Source organism: Propithecus coquereli, unplaced genomic scaffold (assembly GCF_000956105.1).
Source record: "Propithecus coquereli isolate 6110/MARCELLA unplaced genomic scaffold, Pcoq_1.0 Scaffold115, whole genome shotgun sequence".
NCBI classification, from domain to species: domain Eukaryota; kingdom Metazoa; phylum Chordata; class Mammalia; order Primates; family Indriidae; genus Propithecus; species Propithecus coquereli.
The window spans coordinates 2,105,930-2,120,546 of record NW_012135525.1 but is presented as its reverse complement, the minus strand read 5'-3'; positions in this window follow the sequence as shown (position 1 = coordinate 2,120,546).

Genomic DNA, 14,617 nt, shown 5'->3' with positions numbered 1-14,617 from the left:
AATAAATATGTTACCATTGAATATTAAAAATATAGAAATATGGAGGAAACTTATTTATTCACAGCTTTCTGGAATAACTTTAACATCAGCCATGTAGGAGAAAAATTTTTTAAAATATCTTTCAATTCTTTAAAGTTTTTTTTTTTTTAATAATATGGACCATCTCAAAGACATGACAGAATTACTGTGAGTCATATGGGCCAAATCTTTCAGACATCCTGATTTATAATAATACATTATTAATAATGATCCCATAAAAACTCCTATTCATATTTTGAGGATCTGTATGCCATATATGATTCTAACGGCCCCCTATGAAGTAGGTATTTTTAATATTCCCATTTTACAGAAGAGAAAACCAAGGTTCAGAGAGGTCAAGAAACTTGTTCAAGGCCACCCAGCTAAATGTAGAGCTGTCTGACTCCCCAGCCCCTTCTCTTTCCACTGTGTCATACTTCTTGGCCACTTCCTGTCTTGCCTGAACAAACATAGTTCAGGCGAAACGTACAAGCAACGATGACGTGTCACTGTCACACCTCCCAATTAAACCCTATAATTTCCCAGTCTGAATTGGAAATCCTTTGGCTCTGTGTCTTGTCTGGCCTGCTCAGGAAAATGTTTATTTTAACATGTGCCTCTCTCAGAGTGGCTGGATGTTTTCAACAGCCATTCATACATGGCGCATTGACCTGAAGGAGCAGAGTAGCTGCTTCACCTCACAACTGAGACAGCCCCTTTCCCCCCCCAACCACAACACACACCCCCAATTTGGGGTCTGTTTCAAGGAGGGTGTTAAGGCTATTAGTAGGTCCATGGAGACTATAAATAGAGCCCTGGGCTTCAGCCAACTCAGTGTGTTTATGTTTTTGGGTTGCGCTGCAACTGTTGTTGGTAATTATAGACGCGTGGGCGAGGATGGGTGCTGATGAACAGTTCCTCCTCCTGGTTTCCTCTTTGCACAAGACCAACACTGGGGGTGTCTGAACTCACCATTCCATCATAAGGTCCCCCATGTCCAGTCACTGCTGTATTTCCTGCCAAACCAAAGTGACCATGAGTGTTCAAAGATGCCAAGATATTCCATATCACCATTTGAGTGGCCGCCTGTGAAGTCAATGCCTTCTTTAAAAGAAATAAGGTGACATCACGTGCCACAGTCTTTACAGATAAATGTGTAAGAACGAGTTGTGGGTCTAATTGAAATGTCTATTCCCAAGGGAATTCAGCCAAATGAGGAGTACCCCGGGTCCAGTAAATGGCTGTGATCTGTCACGTTAGCTCTGAAAAGGCTATATTCTCCTTTGACGTCCCAAAGGTACATGCAATCTTTCATCAGTGTCACCTCTTCCTGCTTTTCTCTTGAGTCTCTGGTGAGAAAGGATTGGTCACAGATGAGGATACTCCCTGAGCTGACCAGTCAGCTACCGGAACAGTCAGGCATGTCTGTAGCACTTGAACTGTGATACAGAGACATCAACGGAGTAGAAATTGCTGAGAGAAATAAGAAAAAAATGCTGTCACCTGAAAGTACACATTTTGAAGGACATTCTTCCCCACTTTGCAAGCTTACCCCCCCCCCCCCCGCCTTTGGGCAGTAGAGGCAGAAAGTCAACTAGCGGGAAAGAGAAAGTGGTGACCTTAGGGGACTGGTCCAATTCTGTTTTATTTGCCCTATCTTGTCCTTCCTTTGCCTTTACTTGTCATCTGCCCTGATGACAGGCTAAGTAGGTAGCTGTTCAGGCTGTGTAGGAGGCTGGGATAACATGGCACATGAAGCCAAGAGGAAAATACCCACATGGTGTCCAAGGACAAGATTCTGAGGCCAAACAAGCATGTGACAAGTCCTTAAGCAAAAGGTAAGAAGTTAATGAAGCCAATCACAGAAGAGCACATATTATGATGCCATTTATATGAAATGCCTAGAACAGGCAAATCTGTAGAGACAGAAAGTGTATTTGTGGTTGCCTAGAGCTGGGGAACATGGGAGATTGGAGAGTGGGGGCTAAGAGATATAGAATTTCTTTCTGGGGTGATTAAAAGGTTCTAAAATTGATTGTGGTGATGGATGCCCTACTCTGTGAATATACCGAAAGCCATTGACTTTAGTTGGGTAAACCATGTGGTATGAGAATTACATCTCAATAAAGTGGTTTTTTTTAAAGGTAAGAGGTAATAGATTTGGGGAGCTGAGCTGTGGAGAAGCAGAAAATATGGGAGTGGAGAACAGAGAGATGGGGAGCACTAACAGGAGGTATCTTGCAGGGAGGCTCTGGGTGGAGGTCAAGCTGCTCCCAGCAGAAGTTTTGTGGATTTCCAGCAATAGCTCATGTCTTTTGAAAAGGGCTGAGATAGATACGCCTTATGTCAAAGACCACTGGAGCTCACAGCAGAATTACTATAATCTACTTCTTCCATTCAAGGGAAATGAATCTGTCTAAAGATCAAACCTGGTCAGTTTGGTGAATCCCACTCCTGTGATGGGATTATAGCTATGGGAATATTAAGTTGTTTTCATTTCCTGAAGCTTAGTTAGAAATTTAGTTGGTCACTATGATCCTTAGGGATTCATTGCTCTTCCAGATGGCAGTATTTTTCTACCTTTGCGTTTTTATCAGGGCCTCACTCAAAGGCTTTCCAGAGTCTGCCAATCCTTAGAGTAGGAAGGTGGTTTTAGTTTTGAGGGAAAAATCAAAATTACACAACTTTTTCTGTAATCGATAATGAATGAGGAGCCATTTGTACAAGGCCTGGTCCTAGACACAGTGATCTGAGAGCCTATTCTGTATTTAGCATGACCTGGTCCCTCTCCAGCTCTCCACCTGCATCTCCCACTCTCTGTCATACAGAGATTCAGAACTATAGCCCCAAATGCATCTCTCCATCTTTGCATATGCTGTTCCCTCTGTCTGAAACATCCTTTCTACATCTCCACATTTGGCCAATTCCTATCTATTCTTCAGGAATATTCCAGGAAGCCTTCTCTGAAATCTCAGAATGGCCTGAGAGTCCTTCCTTGGGTTCCCTTACACTCTGTTTATATTCTACCAACACATTTGCTGCACTGTCATGGGATTAACTGTATATTGGTATGTGTCCCCACTGGTCTGGAAGCTCCTTAGGGCTCATCCCATGTCTCTCTTTCTTCAGCTCCTAAACTAGTTCCCAGCACCAATACATTCTTAATAAATGTGTGCTAAACCCCTTCATTGCAAAGAAGCTATGTGGTGGCCACCTAGGAAATTTGACCAAAAAAATTTGCTGCCATCCCTCTTAACCCTAAATATCACCCCAATGAACTGGTCCATTCAAAAGGATCGGGGAGTGACAGGTCATTCTTTGTGTCCACAAGGCCAAGCACATGCTGGGCCCTCCTGAAATATTTGCTAAGCTGATCTATTTGTGGTTCTTGACTCTCATATTTTTAACTGTCTTACAACTCACACTTTTAATACCTTAGATGTTACCTAAATCGTTTCTCACACACTGATTTCAGACTTCATTCATTAGCAGATAAAAGAACACTGGGAGCTCTCCCATAATGGAGTTGCACAACTGCTCAGTTTAACAAAAGCACCATCTTGGTAATGGAAGAGTCATGTAATACTCTCGATATATTTAATTGCATGTTATAAAAATGAATGGGAAACAGAAAAAGAAAGTGCTAATATCAGTAAAAATAAGCAGAGCGGTCTCATCAATTTATTAAAATGAAGACAAAAATAGAAATCATCAGGTGTGCTAAAAGTGGCAAGTCTTCAGCCTCAATTGGATGAATGTGTTGATTGTGTATTCAATTATGAAGAAAAATCAAATTAAGGGGCAGGGTAAAATTTTGGGACTGTATTGTCAAGTATAGTATCTGAAAGGCAAGGCATAGTTAGCATTTTTATAATTATTATAATTTTTTTTTAAATCTCTGGGAGTCCTACTACCCCTTAGCCAAATAGCATCTAAGTCTTTTTTCTTTTTATTTCAGCATATTATGGGGGTACAGATGTTTAGGTTATGTATGTTGCCCTTGCCCCCCTTCCCCCCACAAAGTCCGAGCTTCAAGCATGTCCATACCCTGGATGGTGCACATCGCACTCTTTGTGTATACCCATCCCCTCCTCCCCCCTCCTCCCTCCTCCCTGCCCGACATCCAATAAATGTTAATCTTATATGTGCACTTATGTGTTGATCAGTTAATACCAATTTGATGGTGAATACATGTGGTGCTTGTTTTTCCGTTCTTGGGATACTTCACTTAGTAAAATGTTTCCAGCTCTATCCAGGAGAATACAAGAGGTGCTATATCACGACTGTTTCTTAAAGCTGAATAGTACTCTGTGGTATACATATACCACAGTTTATTAATCCACTCAAGTACTGATGGACACGGGTTGTTTCCACATCTTTGCAATTGTGAATTGTGCTGCTGTAAACATTCGGGTGCAGGTATCTTTTTTATAGAGTGCCATTTGTTCTTCTGGATAGATGCCCAGTAATGGGATTGCTGGATCATATATTGCTTGATATCCATGCCTTTGATTTTCATATGTTTTCAAGAATGCATTATGTATTAAAGCAGGAGGTGACTTGTGCCATACTGGAGATTCTTAAAGTCTTTTCCATTCCCAAACATATTTGGGAGAAGTAACACTTTAAGAAGAAATAACAGCCAACCGAGAATAAAACTCAAAGGTTATATCTTGGCTATAACCTACTATTAAGCAACACGAGCACAGACATAAGAGTCAGACACAGCTGGCTATGCCTTGGTCATCACCTAGCAATGTGTCTTGATCAAGGGACTTAATCCTCCAAACTTTGGTTTCTTCATCTGTCAAGTGAGGATAATAGTAGTACCTACCCCACAGGGTGCCTGTACAATGAAAGTGAGTGAATTTATTCAATATGCTTAGTCCTGTGCCTGATAACTTACTCTGAGCTTAAAATATAGAAGCTGTTTTCTAAGGAAGGAAGAAGGATGCTGGAAGAAGAGATGAGAGGGACTAAGTTTGGCCCTTGACGATTTGTCAAGGCCCCACTAGATCCTGGGCTCTATTAAAACTCAACACAGAAACACTTACAACTTCTATTACTACTCCCAAGCTACCCACTGGGTCATTCTGGCTTCTGCCAGAGTGGGAGTATGCTATTTATTCACCTAATGACTCCTTCCAAGTTAGGGAAGTTGGAAACCCTGACAACTGTTCCACCCGATAATTCTTTCATTTCACCACCTCTGCACTCAGGAAGGTGTGTCTCCTGTGTTATTGTCACATCTGCACTTTGATTTTTCAGTTGTCTGAGGCTCCCAGCTCTTTTAAATCAGTGATCACAGCTGTGCAATTACACAATGAGAAGAAGCTGGGTTTAGGATAGGCTGTTCCAAACAACACAGGGCCAGGCTAACTCTGTGTGGTGGACGCCTGGCACCACCACCTCCTAAGACGCATGTTCACCACCCTGGGCCTCTGTGTTTGCTACACCTGACCTGACCCTGCTCTACCCCCATTCCCATTGTGACAGCATTCTTGTCTGAGCTCTTCCTTAAAGGTTTATTAGGGCTTAATGACATTGTTTATCACTGTTTAACATTTATTATTTATTAGCATTAGCCCTGCTTATTCCAAAATTTTTAGAAAGTCTTGTATTTCTAAGATCGCATGTAGACCACAAATGCCATTAAGGTGCAAGCATAGCTACAAAAGAGATAGAATCCAAAGGGGGAGGGGAGAGTGGCCACAAAATCATGGAGGCAAATGGAAAAAGTAGGACAAGATAAAAGAAAAATACTCAAGGCTGTAATGTCAAAGTCCCCCTACCTGCAGGGCCTAGAACACAGTGATGAGTTCTCAATAGTTCAAAAATCCACTTTTCTTGCCCTGTCAGTCTTCCCTAGCCCATAATAACTTTCAGGCAAAATGAAAAGTCCCAAATATTTGAGTTAAGCTCTTTCTTCCTTTTCCAGGGCAAGCCTTCTGAATGCATTGTCTTTGCTTCCTCATCTACCATTGTCACCTTCTCTAACCCAACCTCCACATCCACTGCCTACCATGGCTACCCTGGGTCAAGGTCACCAATTGCCTTATCCAGTGGGTGCTTTCTGTCTGCACCTCGCTGGCCTCCCTGAAGCTGTGGGCCCATCTCTTCATGTCCAAACCTTCTTCCCTGCCTTCCTTGACACAGCTTTCGCTGCTCCTCCTCCTTCACAGGTGTCCATCTGGCTGCTCTTTCTTTGCCTGCTGCTTTAAGTTGAAGGACCTTTCCTTGGCTTTCCGTCCTTCCTGTAGGACATGGCTTCCTCTGCCACGGTTTCCAGTGCCACCTGCATATCCACAGCTCTCCTGTCTTTCTCTTCATCCCTGTTCTATCTTTTGAGCATCAGACCTACGTAATCAACTGCATACTGGGTATCCCACAAGCATCTCAAACTCAACATGCACACAACTGAATTAATTACCTTACCCTTGCTTCTCTCCCTATCATCCATAGTCACTCAAACCAGAATCTCGAGTGTCATCTTAGACTTCGCATTTTCCTTCAACTCCTGACCACCTCCCTCTACGACCTGTCCACCAAGTCTTGGGAATTTTCTCCTTCTCTAATCCTTCCACACTCCCACTGCCTTCGTTGCAACCCTCACATCTTTCTTGAGTTATTTTAACAGCCTCCCAACTACTTTTCTTGACTGTCTCACCACCTTTAGGTCCATTCTCCCACAGATACCCAAGCAACTTTTCTAAAATAAGAGTCTGATAAGCCACGACCTTACTTTAAGCCTCACCCGTGGCCCCCCATTGCTTACATATTAGAATAATATGCAATTCTCGCCCCCTCCTGAGAGCACCGACCACTTTCTCTGATCTGCCATGGCGTATCTTTACCTCTCCCACATTTTTTTAGGTGTCTGCTCTGTGCTAGACTGAAAACTCCTTAAGGCGATGGGGGTGGGGGCCGAGATGATCGCTTATGAGTCTTTACCCTCAGCCCTGTGCACAGGTCCTGTCGTAAAACAGGCGGAAGAACACAGCACCCTATCATCCATCCAATCAACCAGAACCGAAAACCCAAGCAGCCACTTTTGACAGCTCCACTTTCAGTTTCAGTTGCTCAGTCTGGGCCACTCAGAGCAGCCTCCTGAGCCCTCCACCAGCTCAGAAAGCATCCAACCTGTGATGAGGTGTGCACTGCTGCTCACTCGAGCAAGCGAGAGCTAACGGTGATCCCGCTGACGGGGTGGCCTTTGCCGCCTCTCACCCAAACCCCACACCCTCTGGGTGGTGCATCTTAAAGGTCATGGCCATGGGCGGCCCTTATCAATCTAAGCATCAGGCAGGGAAAAAACCCCACTCCAGGATATGGTGAGACATGTAGGTTTCAAAACATTGCAGATCGTTACATGAGTAATGTAAATGTGATCTCAGCATAGCAAACACGCCCCCACAAGGATAAAGATATTAGTTGCATTATCTGGAAAGAAAACAAGAACGAAAAGCAACATCTAGCTGCAAAAACTAAGGAAGAGGTGTCGGTTCCGCAATTCAGGTGGTACTAGGGCAGGTAAATTGCATTTTCCTGCCTGCCTCCCTCCCCCGATGTGGTCACACACACTCCCACTTCGAATCTCTCCTCGGGGGTAGGGTGTGTGATTTGGGGGAAGTAAAGGGTAGCGGGGAGCACACACATAGAGGAAGAAAACAAAGGCCTTCATTTTCTAAAATTGTCCCTCCCTGTGATTGAGAAAGAATTTCTCAAGAAATGTGAATGTCCTGCACAGGAAGTAACACTTCATCACACGGCTAATAATCAGCCGCATGCTAGTCAGGGATTGGTTTTTCCCTTCTGTGGTGAGAAGATGGCTCCAGGCAAGCTTGGTTGCCTCCCCGCTGAGTCCTTTGAATGCATCCAGCACTCATCTTCCAAAATGTCTAGTACACTCGTCCCTTACATCAAATTCCCATGGAAGACTCAGTGTCAGGGGAGAGGTGTCTGCAGTTTCAAAGGGTTTCCATGGGGCCAGACCAACATTCCCTCATCCCAAATGGCCTTTTCCAAACCGAAGCAGCTTGCAGGGGCCTGAATATTTATCCAGTTAAACAAAATATACTTTCTGTTCACCCTCCAGCTCACTTGCCTTTGCCCCTTCTTGCTCTGGGGCCTAGTTCTTTTCCAGAAGCCAGTATCATTAAGGCCTCTTGTCTTTAAAGGAAACAACCAGATCAGCTAATTCACTCCAAGATATTGGCAACTCAGTATGACCAGTGTTTACATTTAGAAGAGAGATAAGTACTTCACCCAAAGGAATGACTCTCTAATGATGAACTTTCTGGCTTTATCATGGGAGCTGGTGGGACTCTCCAATGCCTCTCAAGTCCTGCCACGTTGGTGACCACTGACGAGGTCTGACCCTCATGCCTGGGCCATAGCTCATTCCCTGACAAGTGTCTGGTAGCTTTCATCATGGTTATCAAGTTGCTTTTATGCAGTGCCTGTTTTGCAGCTTTTTTTCAGAAGCACTTGGTGGAATAAATTAAACCCCAAGGAGTTCTTACCCCATACCCAAACATCTTTAGCATATTACCTCTAAGTCCAGGACTCCTTTGGCAGATAGGATACAGGTTGAGGAGAGGTGGAGAGGTGACTATCATATGAGCTCTTAGGTGTGCCAGTTTTTAATACTCAAGTCATGGCTGGATGCAGTGGCTCGCACCTGTAATCCTAGCACTTTGGGAGGCTAAGTGAGGAGGATCACTTGAGCTTAGGAGTTTGAGACCAGTTTCAGCAAGAGTGAGACCCTATTTCTACTAAAAATAGAAAAAATTAGTCAGACGTGGTGATGAGTGCCTGTAGTCCCAGCTACTTGGGAGGCTGAGGCAGGAGGATCGCTTAAGCCCAGGAGATTGAGGTTGCTGTGAGCTAGGCTGATGCCATGGCACTCTAGCCCAGGCAACAGAGGGAGATTATGTCTCAAAAAAAAAAAAAATACTCAAGTCATCAGGTAATCTTACAACAGACTCGTGAAGGTCCTCATCCATTCATTTATTCAGTTATCACTTATTAAATTTCCACTATGTGCCAGGAATTGCTCTGGAGAGACACCAAAGAACCAAACTGACAAAGTTCTTGCCCTGGTAGGGCTAAAAGTTGGAAATTGGTGTAAACTATTTCTGTTTGTCTCCAGAAAGCAGAACTGGGACAAATGGGTATGAGTCCCAGGGAAGCAGACTTCTGTCCCATGCAGCATACAACCAAATATGGAATGGTAATGAGCTCCCTGTCACTGGAGGGATGTGAGAAGAAGCTGCATGACTGCCTGTTGCAGAAAGACTCATGCAAGGAGCTGGATTAGATCTGTCATCTTCAACTGTTTCTTTTAGCAGCAGACCTTTCTTCAAATGAAATCTTACCTGCAGCCCCAATACATAGAATAATAGAGTCGCTGTGGCTGAATTAGTAAGTCAGATCTGCAGGCCCCCTTGCATGTCCCTCTGTCCACCAGAACTTAGATATCCACAAGCCACTGGATGAGATGGTCATGAAGTTCCCAACCTGCCCCCGTGTCATGGGGATCTATGAATCTAAGCAGGATGGCATAGGTCTCCCAGCAGATCCTGCCCCTCCCACTCCCCACTCCCACCTCTCCCTAGGACAGAGTCTGGTAAAGCCAGAGAAAAGAAGCAGCGGCTCTGGAAGTCTAATGAGATACTTAATGAATGCCATCTGTCACTTGGGTAGACCTGAAAATCATGGCATGGCTCCTCCAGCTTCAGAAAAAGCCCATCGCCTGGGATCCTGGACCTTAAGGAAAAGCCAAAGGGCTCACAAAAACCAAAAGGACCTTGGGAAAAAAGAACAAAAGACCAGAGAGAGAAGACATACACAGGAAATAAGAAAAACTTCATTTGCACCATTCCCTGCAAATTCCACACGTCTTCGGTATCATCTCACACAAGGTTAGCTTTCTAGCAATGGACTCCACATTTACACCTTCCCAGATGTAGCAGATGTGACTGAGGGATCGCACATCATTCTCGGTCTGGAGCAGGAGTTGGAGAAGCGGTCCCCCCTTCAGGTTCTGTGCCTGGAAAGTCCCACCCCACTGGGCACAGCGTGTGTGGAGAGGGATGCCTGCAGCAGCTCGGAGGACCTTGGCTGGCAGCCACTCACTGGCTTGGGACTGGTGACAGAATGTGGGAGAGGGGACTCTGCAACTTGAAAAAGAGCATGAAGTCTTCCCAAGCATGTAGCTACCACGCAGAGCCTCGAGCTTGCCAAGCACAACCTTGCCATCGTCTCAGCTAGAATTTTCCTGACAGTTTCTGAAAAGTTAATCAAAACTGGATTCACATCTTCTAGCTTCATAGTCCACGAAGTTGTGAGCCAGAGTGAGTCAGCTGAGCTTTGCTTACATTCATGGTTTTCCAAAGTGTGTAACATACGCAAAACATGATTTTGGGGAAGATGTTAGGAGGCGCTACTCCATAGAATTCTGAAGGGTACTACTTTAGGAAGCTCTGGTCTAAACAAAATTAAGCAGGTTTCACTACTGTAGGACTTTTCAGAGCCTTGAATATGCTAATGTGAATTGACTCTTCAAGAAAGGAATACAGTCGGCTTTCCATATTCGCAGGTTCTGTATCCTTGGATTCAAACAACTTTAGATCAAAGATATTCAGAAAACAATCCCACAAAGTTCCAAAAAGCAAAACTTAAATTTGCCATGTGCCAAGTACTATGTTGAATCCACATGAATGAAGTGCTGTGTAGGCACTGTATTACGTATTATTAATATAAGTAATCTAGAGATGATTTAAAGGATGTACATATGTTATATGCAAATACTACGCCATTTTATATAAGGGACTTGAGCATCCATGGGTTTTGGTATCTGCGGGGGTCCTGGAACCAATCCCCTACAGATACTGAGAGATGATGGTATAGTATGCAGTAGTTTCTAATTTTATTTGAACTCTAAAAGCTTTTTCTCACAGAGCAACTTAAAACATTCCTTTTTCCTGAAACACACTTGGGAAAATACTGTCATAAACCAAACACTTAACCAAATTTTATGAATTTAGAGATTTATCTTTCATTAAAGTAAGCTGGAATTTCCAAAAGACAACAATGTCTTATCCACCATCTTGAGAGATAAGACTTCATGCAGATGAATTGTCTATGTCACTGAAGCTTCAAACACCAAAACAATTAAACCATTTTACCTGAAAATCTTTGTAAAGTGTATTACACACATCTCTACTTTTGATTATTAAAAATAAAATGATACATTTCTAAGTATAAAAGTAAATACACGCCTCTTTTTCAAAGCTGGAAAAATTTGGAAAGGAATAAATAAGGCAAAACTTACTCCCAAACCCATACCTCTGTTAACGTTTGATGTAATTTCTCTCATCTTAGTCTGCATAAAATATATGCTGAAATATAAAATAACTGCTACGATTCACTTAATATTTTCTATGTCATTAGACATTCTTTGAAATTCATGTTTTAATGGCTCTATTATAGTGTATAATATAAATGTATCATTCTTTAACCATTTTTGTTATGTTTTTATTGTGAATAAAGATGAGCATCATTTTGCTGAAATCTTTGTCTCTATTTCTACTTCTTTTGAATAGATACGTATGAGTGAAATCAATGTGTCAAAAGATACAAAGATTTGTGAGTCTTCCTATATATTATCAAATTGCTTTTCAGAGATTTTGTACCATATATATACCCCCAGCAGTTTATGAGAGTAATGATAATTTTCTCTCATAAAAGTAATTTTACCATGCCCTCACCAACATTAAATATTATCATTTTTTAAAAATCTATGTTAATTTGATGAGTTAAAACTATCTCATAATTGTTTTTATTTTTCATTACCAGTGAACTTAAACATTTATATATACTAATTTGCCACCAATATTTTTTTCTCCTATGAATCACCTACATATAATATGCCTGTTTTCTGTTGTGGCCTTAATATTTGACTCATTGATTTGTGTGGACTCTATTAAGATTCTTGAATGTCCTGTTTGTGACAAATCATTTTCACAACCTGTAGTTTACCTTTCAGTTTGGTTTATTACTTTTAATATATAAGTCTTCTATTGATACAAAAATATAGCTTCTTTTTTTTTTTTTGCATTTCTTTGTTTTTGTGCTTAGAAAATCGTTTCTCGTTCAGAGGTAAGATGAACATTCACTAAATTTTCTCTTGATGTTTTATGGTTTTTTTTTTTAATCCTTGTAAAATAATATGATGTGCTTCTTGCTTTTTAAACTGAATAAAGCATTGTCTTAATCATCCTGGTTCACAATTCTGAACAGCGTTTAAAATTTTGTGCCGTAAAATCGGACACTCCTGGGTGCTACTGACGTGGGTAGGGACGATTTTCCCCGTTGTCGCGACTTCAGACGCCTGCAATTTGCTAGTTCAGTGGCTGGTTTTGGGTTTTGATCTCTTCTTTTAACGTTAGGCGACCAGCTCTCATTTCCTATTGTGGACAATTCACAGTGCTTCCTACTTTTAACAGCTCAAACACCAAATAGCCAAATCTGTGTGACTGCACAGGAAGGATAGGTATGGCTGAGTCTGGGTGTGGAAGCCAGAAGAATGACCCCCAGCAAAGATGTGCATGTCCCAATCCCCAGAATCTCTGAATATATTATGTTACATGGCAAGGGGGAATTAAGGTTGCAGATGGAATTAAGGTTGCTGATCAGCTGCCCTTACGTGGGGAGATTATTCTAGATTAGAAGGTGGGCACAGTGGAATCACAAGGGTTCTTACAGGTGAGAGGAAAACAAGAGAGTCAGTGTTAGAGTGATTTTGATACGCGAGAGACTTAACTAGCCCTTGCTGGCTTTAAAGATGGAAGCCATCCACCTGTGGAAGAGGAACACAAGCCCAGGAATGGGGACAGCTGGAAGCTAGAAGCTGGAAAAGGCAAAAAAATCACATTCTCCCTGATAAAGCATCCAGAAAGGAATGCAGCCCTGCTGACACCTTGCTTTTATCCCAGTGAGATTCATTTTAAACTTTTGACCTCCCAACCTGTAGGACAATAAATTTTTGTTGTTTTAAGCTACTAAATGTGTGGTGATTTGTTACAGCAGCCATAGGAAACTAACACACTGGGCCTAGAAGTCTGTTCCACAGAAAACTGTGTGGCCTTAGTGCATGGTCTTGTTTCTTCCACTACCCAATTATTTCCGTGTTTGCTGGAAATTGCACCTACATCTAGAGCAGAGTCTAAGTAGGACATTATTTTACAGGAATTGGCCCCTACAAATCAAGTTGCAAGCGTTGGGTCAAAGGGTGAAGTAGAAGGAAGCTGGAGAGACACAGTATTTAAAATCAGAGAAATCACAAGGCTGGACCTTCTGCCCAGTTTGGAAGAAAGAACACCCAGTCATGACCCTTGGACTGGGTGAGAGCATCTCCATTTAATTACTGTCTGCACTGGGTCAGATAACCATCGCTGTCTGTGGGTGAAATCCCCTCTGTCTCTAAAAACCTGGGTAGTTCAAGGGCACGAGTGGTAAAGGATCCTCTTAGCACAGTCTTCTGGGCAGTGAAGCTGGGGGGTTAAATGCTGATATGGATTTTGTTCCACCAAAGTCCTTGGATCCAGACCAAGGGATAAAGCATGAGCTATTTCAATAAAGATTGGGGTAGTTCTCAAGAATAGTAGTCAAGGAAGAATAAGAGAGGATCAGAAAAGAAGGTGCCAGAGGGAAACTGCCTCCAAAACGCATCTGGGCTTTTGCAAGTTATGGGGGTGGAGAGAGAACACTCCATTTGCGTCATCAAGGTAGCAATAGGATAGATGGGTGTGAGTCTGAGTTTTCTCCATGTAGACCAGCTAAATGATCTACATTTAATATGCAGACTGTGTAGCTTTCTCCTTTCTTGATTATTAAAGAAACACGGTAAATGTACAACTTCTTTATAACCTGCCTTCAAAAGTCCCTAGATATATACTGACAATCTGAACCCTTGTTCTTGAGAGAAATGCAATGTCAAGACTCAAGTAATGCCATATGAGGCCCAAATGGATTTCACAGTAGATTGATGTTGGCACCGTTTTCCAGCTCACATTTGTGGATACCTATCAAGAAGACAGTAGATTCTTTTGTTTCTCAAAAAACAAAAAAAGGCCGGGCACGGTGGCTCACGCCTGTAATCCTAGCACTTTGGGAGGCCGAAGCGGGCGGATTGTTTGAGCTCAGGAGTTCGAGACCAGCCTGAGCAAGAGCGAGACCCCGTCTCTACTAAAAATAGAAAGAAATTAATCGGACAACTAAAAATATATAGAAAAAATTAGCCAGGCATGGTGGCGCATGTCTGTAGTCCCAGCTACTCGGGAGGCTGAGGCAGTAGGATCGCTTGAGCCCAGGAGTCTGAGGTTGCTGTGAGCTAGGCTGACACCACAGACGGCACTCTAGCCAGGGCAACACAGTGAGACTCTGTCTCAAAAAAAAAAAAAAGAAAAAGAAAAAAAAAACAAAAAAAGACTTCTGAGCCCTTGGAAGAGAAGTCACTAATTACAGGCAACTAGTATAGTTGGGTTCACTGATAGAATTACAACAATCAATTGCACTTTATTTGTGCTGAGGCTTC